Below are 13,266 nucleotides of genomic sequence, written 5' to 3' on the forward strand. Positions count from 1 at the left end.
AAGGAGAAATCAAGGGATTCATTTACAGAGCTTTCTGCCATGAAGCACATGTTGGCGGTTTCTGCTTCATCATCACTTGACTCTTCACTTGTGGATGGTTCTGAATCATCCCATTGAGCATGCAGAGCCTTTTTTCTTGAAGAACCTCTTCTTTGGTTCCTCAGTCTTGGATTTTCTTTTGAGAAGAGGACAGTCACGTCTCAAGTGACCTGGCTTATTACACTGGTAGCACATGGAATCTTCCTTGGGGTCTTTTCTTTCTTTGTGCTTATTTGGAAGCCGGTTCCTTCTCATAAAGCGCTGGAATTTTCTGGTGAGTAGCACAATTTCAGTTTCTTTTTCTGAGTCCTCATTCTCAGAAAGGGCCGGGAAGGCTAGAGTTTTCTTTAAAGGTTGTTCCTCTTCCCTTCTTTCCTTCATGTGGACTTCATAGGCCATAAGATTGCCTATTAAGTCGTCCAGGGTAAGCTTGGACAAATCTTGAGCTTCTTCAATAGCAGTAGTCTTTTTCTCCCAATCAGTTATGAGAGATCTCAAGATTTTCTTCACCTTATCTGTCTGGGAATGGGTTACACCCAGAGATTTCAGATCGTTGGTGATGTTGGTGAATCTGGTGAACATCTCTATGATGGGTTCATCTTTGTTCATTTTAAACAACTCATATTTTCTAACAAGAGATGAGATTTTGGCTTCTTTCACTTTGTTGGTTCCATCATGAATAACCTCCAAAGAATGCCAAATATCATATGTAGATTCACATATAGATATTCTATTGAATTCATTCTGATCAATGGCACAATATAAGGCATTCATAGCCTTTGCATTTAGATTTTCCATTTTCTTTTCTTCATCAAACCATAAGCTATAGTCTGTGGATGGAGATGTGTATGGATGCTCAACAATTTTCCATACAGCAAAATCTATGGATTTGAGAAATATAGCCATTCTGTACTTTCAGTATCCATAGTTGGAGCCATTGAAGAAAGGAGAACGAGATGCGTGTTGACCTTCAATATCACGAGCATAAGAGGTAGATGTCATTTGTGCTGGAAGACTTGTTATGTCGAAACCAGCAAACCTGCTCTGATACCAAATGAAATTCCACTAGAGGGGGGGTGAATAGTGAAATACTAAATAGATCGATAAATTAAAAATATAATGCAATAAAGGAACAACACATAAACACAGAATTTATACTGGTTCGGTCAAAACCCTGACCTACATCCAGTCCCCAAGCAAACCACTTGAGCTTTCTACTATAACATCCAAGTTATCGGATAAATAGTACAACACCCTCTTCCTCAGAGGTCTTCTTCTCTCAACAGAGAAGGGGCACACCCTCTTCCACAGAGGTCTTCTTCTCTCAACAGAGAAGGGGAACACCCTCTTTCACAGAAGTCTTCTTCTCTCAACAGAGAAGGGCAACACCCTCTTTCTTAGAGGTCTACTTCTTTCAACAAAGAAGAAATACAGTGAATAACAGAAAGTTACAATACTTCTTATAGAACCTTCAGAATGATATGAATGCACGAATGAAGGATTCTCAGAATGTTCTGTTCTTTTCACTCAGAAAATACTCTTTGTCAAAGAGCTATTCTTGACTTTTTCTCTTTCTTTTCTTTTTCTTTTCTCTTTCTTTTTGTAGGCTCTCTTTCAAATATCGAATAGGAATTTTTCTTCTTGTAAGCTCACATATCCATGGTCTGAATAGTTTATTTGAGTGCGTTTATATAGCTTTAAAAAAGTAGTCGTTACCTTTTTGAAATGATAGTCTTTTTGAGATGTGAGATGTCATGTCATTTCAAAAACCATCTTTATGGATTTTCGAAAAAGTCTTCTTTCCATAAAAGTAATATATGGGGTACAGTAGTCGTTGTAATATTTTAGGTATTATATATTTTATGTAAAAAGTCTATTTCTTACAATAGTACATTGAACGTTGGATTGTAGGCTATCATGTAGTTTTGTCTTTATTCTAACTAATGATTTGTAGTACATAAGTACTTCTTTACTTAAATGAGTGTAAGTACAATAAATGCTTTGAGATCTTTATTTGTACATAGTCATATCAAGAGTTTTCTTTATGATGTGTTTTTCAATGTCTACAGAGAGAATGAAGACTTTAAGCAAGTCGACATTCTTGAGATGGATATTAACAAAGATTTTTTTGAAGAGGTATTTAATGCTATACAAAGAGAATGATGACTTCAAGTAAGTCGACATTCTATGGGTTTGTAAAAAGGTAACTAAAGTCTTTTCAAAACATATTATATTTGTTTTTCTTTGTCTAGCCGATTTTCACATTTGAAATCATTTCTTTTTAAGTTGTCTTATACATGATAGAAGGTACAATTATTGCTTTTTGAAATCATGAGCTAATACATCATGTCAAAATACCTTTTCCATAAAGGTTTGTAAGAAGGTACAATTATTGGTTTTCAAAAAGGTGCTTTTGAAATTATCGTATACTTTTATGAAATATAGCTTTTATGAATGCAATATGCATGCTTCTGAAGGTTCTATTACATATGACTCTAAAGAAGAAAAAAAGTCTTCATCTTGAGGTAGCCGATTTCTTTAGATGATCTTTAGGAATGCATGGCCCATCAAGCTTTTTCTTCAAGGAGTATGATTGCACCATAGTTGTACTTGAACAGGAGGTGTCCATCCTTTTTGGGTGAGATATCCTTGCATCAAATACTCGTTAGATATATGGCAAAACATATCCAGTCATAATATAACGTTTTTCAAGAAGACATATTATCATATCATATAAAATCAAATACGACAGTGTATCATATTATGTGACATCAAAACAGAGTTTCCCAACACATGACCATTGAGCGCGCTTTGCTCGATCTTGGGCCAAGTGTGAATATATTGTGAGGTTTCATTTATGACACTTTTGGGATTGAAGATTTGAAGCCCACAACGAGGGTCTTATTGTTGGCTGACAGGTCTACCAAGTATCCGCGAGGAATATTGGAAGACGTGTTAGTTAAGGTCGAGGACTTTTATTTTTTTGTTGATTTTCTAATTCTGGAAATGGGCGACATTGATGTCACTCACCAGACCCCCATCATTCTTGGTAGACAATTCTTTGCTACTGTCAATGCTCGTGTTGATTATCGTACTGGAGAGATGAATGTTTCTTTTGGCAACAAGCATTTGCGCATAAACATCTTTGATGTTGCCACGAGAGCGAGAGAAAATGGTGAATGCTTTCATGTGACAGACATTCAATGAAAGCAATCTGATCTACAATTGAATGATTGTATAGGTAGATATTTGGTTTATAGCTCACCATCATGTGAGAATAGTGTTCACGTGGAGACTAAGCTCGTTCTTAGCAAGCTAGAGAGTCATTGCAGGATACAGAGGGGTAGAGTTGGAGAAAATGTTGTGGGCAGGGTTATAGATGAAACCATTTTTTTCAGACCTCCCGATTGAGCATGACTTCATGTCTATTGATGTCATGGATGATGAAGGGTCACCAGAGATCTGTCTGGCTGAAGACATAAAATTTAGTGCTCTATAGGAGGCAACCCATATTAGTGTTGTGATATTAATAGTTTTTGTTGTTTTTCTGTCATTTTCTTTGTTCATGAGCATGAATGTTAGATCATGTATGCATTGCATTTTGTACATTTTTATAAGTTGTAAATATTAAGACACATGAAATCTCCGTAGAGCCAGTACAATGCATCATCAGGTAAGATTTCACAATACGGATTAGGTGACTTCCACCACTTTCCTCCTATTTATTATGTTTCTCATGTACTTTCATCTAGTTTCATGCAAGAATGGGGGAGTGCCACTGATGATAGTGTCATTCAAGCATGGGGATAGTGTAGTTTGCACACCCAATTTTTTGCACCCATTTTTTTTTTCTGTCTACATGCACATTGATGAAAACTCATAAAAATTGGGCTTTTAATGAATGAATTTGACCTTATATGAATGTTTTACATAATCTAATGTTTTTAGAGAATTTTTAAGCCCCACAATTTCTTCTTTTGACATAAATCTAGAAAATATGGTTATTTATGTGGATTTCAAAGAAATGGCAATAGATACATGTTAGAGTTTATTTTGAATCATAATTATAAATATGCATGATTTATGTTTGAAAAACTAAGCAAATAAACAATATTGAAAATAAGAGCTCAAAAGTGAAAAAAAACATATGTTTAGTAGTGTGATGTTTTCGTATTCCCCAATAGTTGGGCTCAGATACAAGTTGAAGTGTTTGATTCCCATGTCGAAAAGAATAACGAAGGAAGTCACTTCTTTGTCTAAGTTAATATCGGTGGCCGATTTGGTTCGAGCAAGTAGAGCCTGCAGGGTGTTTATACATGGTGCCCTAAAGCCATCTGGTTTGCGAGCTACCGACTTGAAAGCTCGCTACATAGACTTTATAGAGAGCCTAATAGATGTTGATATTGTACATGAAAAGACACAAACTATACGTAAACTATAAAAATGAAAGGTCTAGTGACTTGAGCAATTAAGTCTGAGTGATACTTTGTATTTGGTGCCCTAAGGTCGTCTGGCCTGAGAGTCACTGACTCAAAGCTCGTTACATGGGTCACAAAAACTGAAAATTTGACATAATGCTTAATAAAAATAAAATAAAAGAATATGGCAAAATTGAAAATTTGAAAAAGAAAAAGAAAAAGTAAATCAAAAGCATAAAGTTAAAGTTCAGTGCTTAAAAATAATTTATGAGAAACCTGTGCAGAAAATATATAAGTAAAGATAAGTAAACAATTGTGAAAACAAACTCCTTAGTTGTCTAATACTTTTTAGAATTTAAATCTTTATGCATACAAGACAAAGATGTTTGAGGGTAACATCATTGCAAACCCTTATGAGACCTTACTCATCCACTAGGGTAACCCAGAGGTTTAAAGGGCTTGTTGCATATGCTAAATGCAATTGTGATTCCTATGAAACTGAGTTAGGTTTTTTATTTTCTTTAGTTTATTTTTATTTTGTTAAGTCAGTTTGCTCGAGGACTAGCAAATGATAAGCATGGAGAAATTTGATCATGCATAATTCTTATGCATAAATTCATACATTTTTATGCATGAACATATGCGATAATTGATTAAAAATGCTTGTTTGTGAAGGTTTTCATGTTTTTATCAAAAATAAAATTTGAACAAATTTGAGCCTTGTTGGAGTAATTAGGAAAGAATAATTAAGTTTTTAGAAATTACTTTTTAAAAGAAAGTTTTTTGGAAATATTAAAAATTTATTGAACTTTTTTTGAAATAATTTCTCAAAACCTAATTACACTATAAATAGAATCTTTGAGGACCAGAGAAAATGTTTTTCTGTGTGTAGCCTGCGCCCCCCTCTCTCTCTTCTTTGCCTCCCTTTCTTCCTTTCTCCCCCTTGTTCAATCGACTGGTTGCCTACCTCTATCTTTTTGCTTCTTATGCTTTTTACTCATTCTTCTAAACTTCATCGTCGTCGGTTCCTCGCATCCCCTTTGTCGGAGAGATACCAGAGTTCGTTTGGTTGCAAAGGTAAAAACTAATTTCTTCTTCTTCCCCTTTCTCCATAGTTTAGTTTTATAACATGCATTGTAGTTAGATTTTCATTATTTTTATGGCATATTGCATGATTTAATTTCAGCATATCATATATCCATTGTTTAGCATATTGGAAAAGAAGAAAAAAAAATAAAAATAATAATAATCATTTTCTTGAATTACGTGTAAGTAGATAATCATAGGTTTAGTTTATTTTTTATTTTGACTTACGTTATTTGCTATTTTTTTAATTAGTCTAATTTTAGGATTTAGTTTAATTAGAAATAACTTAGAATAATCGAATTAACTGAATAACATTTTTTTTAGTCTGCATTTTTTTATTATTTTAATCTTTTTTGGTTCAATAAAGCTAACATTTTTATTTAGTTATTAACAAATTAATTAATTGTCTAGTTCATAGTTAGTGTGCTTTAATATGCCAATTTAGATTAATTGATTGATTCTTGTGAATTTTCTGAATTATAGAATAGTTAGATGGCTCGTTAGATTAAGTAGAGTAGATCTTTTAATTGTTTGTTTTTTTTAGCAACATAGATTAGAATTAATTCTTATTTTTAATAATTAGTTTAGTTAATTTAAATTTTCAAAATTTAGATTTTCAGTATTTAGATTTTAATTTAGATATTATTTGTTCATTTTCATTTTTTCCTAGATGGAATTAGATTAACCGATTTAGGTAGATTTAATTTCCTACAATTAACTAGTTGAATTTAGGTTCATGTTAAATCTGACTTTTCTATAGCAATTAGATTAATTTAAGTGCAGTTTATGTCAGTAGATTAGTTAAAATTAATAAGTTAATTTAATTTGATTTAGGTATAATTAGCCAATTTTTTTATTTCATTAAATTATCGATTTGTGTAGAGAGTTAATTTGTTGATTGCTTTGTTAATTAGTTAATTCAATTCCTATTTAGAATTCGGTTAGTATAACATTTAAGATAAATTAATTTAGTTTATATTAATTATAGTTCACGTTTTCTTTTAATCAATTAATTATCTTAGTTTCTTTCGTGTTATTTTTTTTTAGTTAATTCCATAGTTTGTTTCTTGTTAAATAGTTAATTAGCTATGTTAATTTGTCCTATAGCTAGTTCGATTCATAGTTTTTTCATGTTAGTTATAGAATTAGTTATATTATTTTGTCTTTTAGTGTAGTGTATTTCATAGTTGTTTAGTGTTTTTATGATTTTTCTTAAAACTAACCTATGTTTTTCTTATAATTTTCCCTCATATTTTTGTATTTCGTCTGTTTATTTATATAGGAGAACATTCAAACGTACAGTGAGCCCCAAAACGAGCCACTGAAGAGCTCTCTAAGGTCCCCTCAAACGGCCTTTTAGGCTCCTCAGAGGCCCTCTGGGAGCCCTCAAAATACCAACAACAAGAAAAAAGGAAAATAAAAGGGACAAGAAGCTAAAGCACAGGAAAATTTTTCTCTTTATTTTAGATTATGATTTTTATTATTTTTTATTAATTTATGTATGTAATAAAATCATTTATTATTCTTTTGTAAGCCCTTTGTATAGGGCAGCACTCTCTTTTATTTATGTTAATTAATTTTTTTTCAAGGCAATAAAGTAGTATTGTGGGGGGGTATAAAAGTGATTTTCTCGTTTCCTGAGTTTGACTCGGACTTCACCACTAGTGTGAACAAATTTTATTATTTGATGCACGATTGGCACAAACATTTTTATTGAAAATATATTTTTAAAATGCTTTATTGAAAAAGTTGCTCCACATGCATAGGCATAAACTGTATGTTCTGTGAGCATGTTTGAATGCATGTGAGATCTGAAAGGTGCATCATGTTAGTTAATTTTTGTAGATGCTTAAAATATATGTTGTTATCTTCATGGAAGTATGTTTTGGGAAACGAACTCCGTACATGAGTGTTCCCATTGAACTTTGTATGTGATCGAGTTTAGTAATATAGAACTGATGAGGGTTCATGTTTGTACTGTTAAACTGCGTATATTATCATGATAGAATGTTGGCTTGATGATTATTCAATATTGTTATGGGGTTTTGGAGGAGAATCTATCAAAAAATCACATGTTTACCTTCATTTTTTTGGACTTATGTAAACACTGATTTCGACCCCTACTTGTTAGAGTAGGTTTGATACATGCCCGAGGCTCAACCCTTAGTTTTGGAGGGTTGACACTCGAGGTGGCAGTTAACCCTTGTTTAAAGAAAGGGTCGACCCCTAATTTTGAAGGGTCGACCCTTTCTGACCGAATGGCGCCATGTATCAGAGGAGTCGATTGTTGTTGATGTCTTTGGTTTAAAGAAATGCCGAGGGTCGACTCCATTTGTTGAGGTGTGTTGTGGTGTTGACCCAGACCCATTAGGGTTGACCCCTGGTTCTAGTAGTTGACTCTTGCTGAGTCTTGGGTTAATTCTAACGTGTTTTGGTCGATCCTTGCCGAACAAGAATTGATCATTGCACTGGGTGAATGGATTTATAGTATTTCAAACAGTGTTTCTCTCATGTTTTGGCTGATGAATAAATCTTGGGTTTTCAATTGTGAATCTATGAACATATGGTTTTTAGAAAATCTTCAAAACTCACGTTGAAAATGAATTCAGTGTTCTTGGAAGCTAGGATTTCTGAATACTTTAGATATGCTTTTCTATACTATTGAAGGCTTTAGATCCACTTATATTTTGAAAATATTGTCTGAAATCTAGTATACTTTCAGATTTGTACTCTTTGAAACAACTTCTAGGTTTTTAGAAAGTTTACCAAGTTTGTATATTTAGAAAGGTTTTTCTGAATCTAAGAAACTTGCATATTTATGTATGCTTTTAGTTTTTCGTATTCTGTATGGTATAAATATGGTCATATCTTGAAAATGCATACGTATTTTTTATTAGAAGTAAGTTTCGGTAAATTTTTGAATGATTGCATTATAAAGAACTTTTGTTGAGAACATTGCTTATTGTGGTGTTGTTTTGGTGGCTACTTGTTGCTGTGAAGTACAGAAGTTGACCTCTATGATGCAATGGTCGACCCATGTTACTTCACTGGCTGCTAGATAGAATCGAGTGTCGACTCCGTTCCTGTGAGTCACCTCTTTTCAGTCTTGAGGGTTGACCCCAGTTTGTAACAGAGTCGACCTTGGAATGATGTGTCGACTCTTTTTGAAATAGAATAGTTTCTATTCAGAAAGAGTCGACCCCCGAGTTGACAGAGTTGACTCTTGTTGAACTGAGCAAATTTTTGTTCAGGAAGAATCAATCCCTGAGTTGACAGAGTTGACTTTTTGCACCAAATTTCATGTTTTTAGTGTTTTGAATCCGGATAAAGGCTATTTAGCCTGGGTCTTGTTTGGATTAATCCTAGAACAGGCTGGTCGGCTTGTGTTTGATGCATTTATGGGTTGTATGCATCATATTGAGATCGGTATCTTAAGAAAGGACCCGAACTAACTTGATATGCATTGTGAGTGATTTTATGAGATAGTATATCATGCATTCTTTTAGTCTACATAAGTATGAGATGTTGATGTGTATCTAAGCATGATTATGTGGATATATATATATATATATATATATATATATATATATATGAACAAGTGTAATACATGTAGTCATTATAATCATAAGGATATGTATATAGATAATGTACCTGTGTTGAATAAGTTGGGGTTGTACTAGGTTGCAAAAGCGTAGGTCTGGGTAGACTAGGCATTATGTAGTGGGTGTTGTAAAATGTTTTTTTTTACAAAATTACCCTAGAGTGATTTTAGATCTTGGGAAGTAAAATTTTCCAACTCTGAGCTTACTATGGTACAGTAAGGCTAAGATTAACATGATGTTGTTTGGGGCATGATGGTGAACCCAAGTGTGCAACTATGAGTTGGCACATGAAATAAATACTCTCATATAAGTTCTGAACTAATGTAACTTATTGAGACCTATGTACCTAAGGGGTACTACAAGAACTGAATCTATAGTGCATGATAAATAATTATTAAACAAGTTATATCGAATTTGAAAGTCATGCTCTAAAAGATGAGGTGACCTATAAATGAATTCGGCTCATTGAGCGAGTTAGCACCAACCCTGTGGATGCTGTGTTGAAGGCAGTGGCAGTTTCTGGTAGTTCCCATCCTGATCATTGAGGGTGGACCAGTTTTCAACTATGACAACTTAGGGGATGATGACTCCTTTTAGTTGAAGATCCTAGCTACATACACTAGCTGTAGTACACTACCAAATTTCAAGAAAATGAAGACTTCGACGAAGGGTTCTAGAATCTTGGTGCTAGTGAATTCAGATTTCTCTTGGGGGGTAATAATAATAAAATATTATGAAAACACTAGTGTGTAAAAATATACCCCCAAAGTAGATCGGTAAGCCTAGAGTGACTCGGGCAGTGATTTCCCCTGTGGAGAAGATTATAAGAAAGCAAAATAATAAATTTAATGCATCATATAGAGAAAAAAAAACAAGATAAATAAAAGATCAAAAAAATATGTTCATGCATTTAGGGCATGCATGTGTGGGTTCAATCTCTTGGTTAGAGGTTGAGTCAAGTCTTTCATGAAGGGAGTCGAGAGTTTGGACTCGTGTTGAGCTACAAACTTAGAGTCTGGTTGGGCTAGTGACCTATCAGTGTCCGCTATTGCAGGAGGTGTGGTCTTGTTCTTACTAAGACATGTGGTTAATCTCATCCCTTCTTCTTTTTCTCTTTTCAGGTACTCGTGGGAAGGCGTGCATCGATGATGATGGATGTTGAGGGCTTAGTCATCCCCTGGAGCTGATTTTGGACTATTTTATTTCTAGGACCATAGTTATTTTTATATTATTTTATATATTGGGATGATTATGCATTGAGACTCTTGTTTCTTTTTGTACTGTTACCATGTGTTGAGTGTATTATTTTTGTAAATAATATTGGTTGTTCACCAAGTTTTTGTTTAGGTGAATACTGCATTTAGAAAAGATGGATTTTGTAATAGCCTGCACTTCATTGAACTTTTGCATGAAACTTGAAATATTCAATGAATGAAATTATTTTGTATTTCTTATGGTGTAAAGAATTCACTTGTTATGGATAAATTCTTTTCCATCTTGTTGGTTTTCAAAGAAAACCCTTTGACTAGTTTTCTTCCTTTTTGTTTTGAATAAATTGAAACTATATTAGAAAAAACTTGCCTGATTTTTTATTTTTTAGAGCATTACAACTTTTGATATCAGAGCAGAGTTTTCAAAATAGTCTCAGATCTGATCCAGAAGTTCAAGATCCGCATCTTGGTGACTGCCTTACCTTGTTGACTTGGGTAGGGATACTTAATGAATTGTGATTGCTTGTTTAAGCTATATGCTTAAGATTTTGTGCTTGATGTGTAACGTTGTGACAACGTAGTGATTAGATCTTATTTTTGCATTTTTAGATGTTGAGATACCCTAGTGATTGGGTGAGCCAGAGGAACTTCGTTATGAAGACCCTCACTATCCTGACTCAGATCGCACATGCACAAACTCCACAGGGGTATCATATAAAAAGTTTATGGATCTCAATCTCCCAGCATTTACGAGAAAGTCAAACCCAGAGAAAGCCCAGAGCTGGATTGAGGAGCTAGAGAATGTGTTCAAGATTTTTGGAGTGTCTGACGACAAGAGGACGTTGTCCGGGACTTACAGATTGATAGAGGATGTAACCAAGTAGTGAAAGGCCACCAAGCAGATCAGGTTTGAAGCTGACTCCATGATCCCGTGGGGAGAGTTTAGATCAACATTCTTGGACTAGTATTTCTTTGAGTTCACTAGAGATAAGAAAGCTATTTTTTTTTTGATTTGAAGCAAGACGGTTTGACTCTGATGGAGTATTTGAGCATATTTCAGCACCTAGAGAGGTATTGCTTGAATACTTTCTTGACCGAGAAGGCGTGATCACTGAGATTTGTCGAAGGACTCATAGATGGGCTTCATATATAGGTTCTAGGAGGACGATCACAGACGTTGCTAGAGGCGATTGAGTCTATGAACATCTTGGATGAGGACTGAAGGTCCTCTAAGAAGGATCAAACCAAAGAAGATCAACCATCTTTATCATGATCTAAGAAGGATTCCTAAAAATCCTTCAAGAAGCCATTTTATAAGAACCTGCAGAAGCAAGATCAGAGGCCTGCCTCATACCAAAAGCAACAGAAGTCCAGAGGCAGACGACAACGACAACAACAACAATAGAGGCAACCTATTGGTCGGTGTAGGCATTGTCAAAGAGATCATGGGGGTCAGCCTTGTCCCATGAGACTGCAACATGTATTCAGTGTGACCAAAAGAGCGACTTCATCAGATCTATCTGCAAAAGTTGGCTTAACCTCAATCGTTACAACAGAGGCTGATACCATCATAGATTCAGCAACAACATCAACCCCAGTCCGAACAATAGTAGAGAAGGACCGTTGGTTGAGTATACATAGCTATAGTTGATGAGGTGGGTCAACCATCAGGTTATGAAAGGTACTTTAGATATTACTGATTTTTCTTCATGTGTTTTGTTTGATTTCGGCTCAACACATTCTTTTGTATCAGAGAAGTTTGCTCAACTGTTGGAGGTTTCAACAATTGAGATGGATATTTGTGTGGAAATAACCACACCTTTGGGACACCAAGTGCGAGGAGAGCTTCCAGTTGTTGAAGCAGTTCACATATGCGTCAGTATTGACCTTGCCATCAGGATAAGGCAGGTTCCTTGTGTATATAAATTTCTTAGGAACGAGTTTGGGGTGTGTGTTGATGTAGAAACCATTATGATAAAATGTTATAGCTTATGCATCTCGTCAGTTGAAGGTGCCCGAGCGTAACTATCCGACGCACGACCTAGAGTTGACAGCGGTAGTATTCACTCTAAAGATTTGGATGCACTATTTATACAAAGAGCAGTTTGAGGTGTTCACTGACCATAAGAGCATCAAGTATTTGTTTACGTAGGAGTTAAACATGCAATAGAGAAAATTGCTCAAATTTGTAAAGAATTACGAGTTCACTATTGCACACTACCAAGGAAAGGTGAATGCAGTGGCAAACACCTTAAGCAGAAAATCGAGCAATATGTTGGATAGTCTTTGGAGTCTGATTGAGGATCTTATCGAGTGGAATCCTTTTGGATCAAATCAGGGAAGGATTAGCATATCCAGTATGTCCGTAAGGACCAAACAGATAGATTCGATCATTGAGAAACAAAAAGAGGATCTGCAGTTCACATAAATATTGGATGCGTGTAAACAAGATGAGTCTGCCCTACATTTGGAAGAAGACGAGACCATATGGTTTGGGTGCAAGCTATGGGTGCTCAATAACCTACAGATTTGAAAGGAGCTTCTAAATGAATCCCATAAGAGTAGGTACACCATCCACCTTGGTAGTACCAAGATGTATAAGGATTTGCAAATGAGGAAAATATTCAAACTTTAATTAAATTTATAACTCTGTAATGAAAGTTGAATCATTACTTGTACTTATTTAACTTTGCAGTTACTGGTGGACGGGTATAAAGAGGGAAGTGGCCAAGTATGTGTCTAGATGCTTGACTTGTTAGTAGGTTAAGATAGAGCACTAGAGACCTGGTGGACTGATGCAGTAGATTAAGATCTCTCAGTGAAAGTGAGAAGGAATCATGATAGACTTCGTGGTGTGCTTACCCTAGTCCCGTAGGGTAAGGACACTATTTTGGTAATAGTAGATCGACT

Source organism: Nuphar pumila, chromosome 11 (genome assembly GCF_984573655.1).
Source record: "Nuphar pumila chromosome 11, dmNupPumi1.hap1.1, whole genome shotgun sequence".
Classification (NCBI taxonomy): domain Eukaryota; kingdom Viridiplantae; phylum Streptophyta; class Magnoliopsida; order Nymphaeales; family Nymphaeaceae; genus Nuphar; species Nuphar pumila.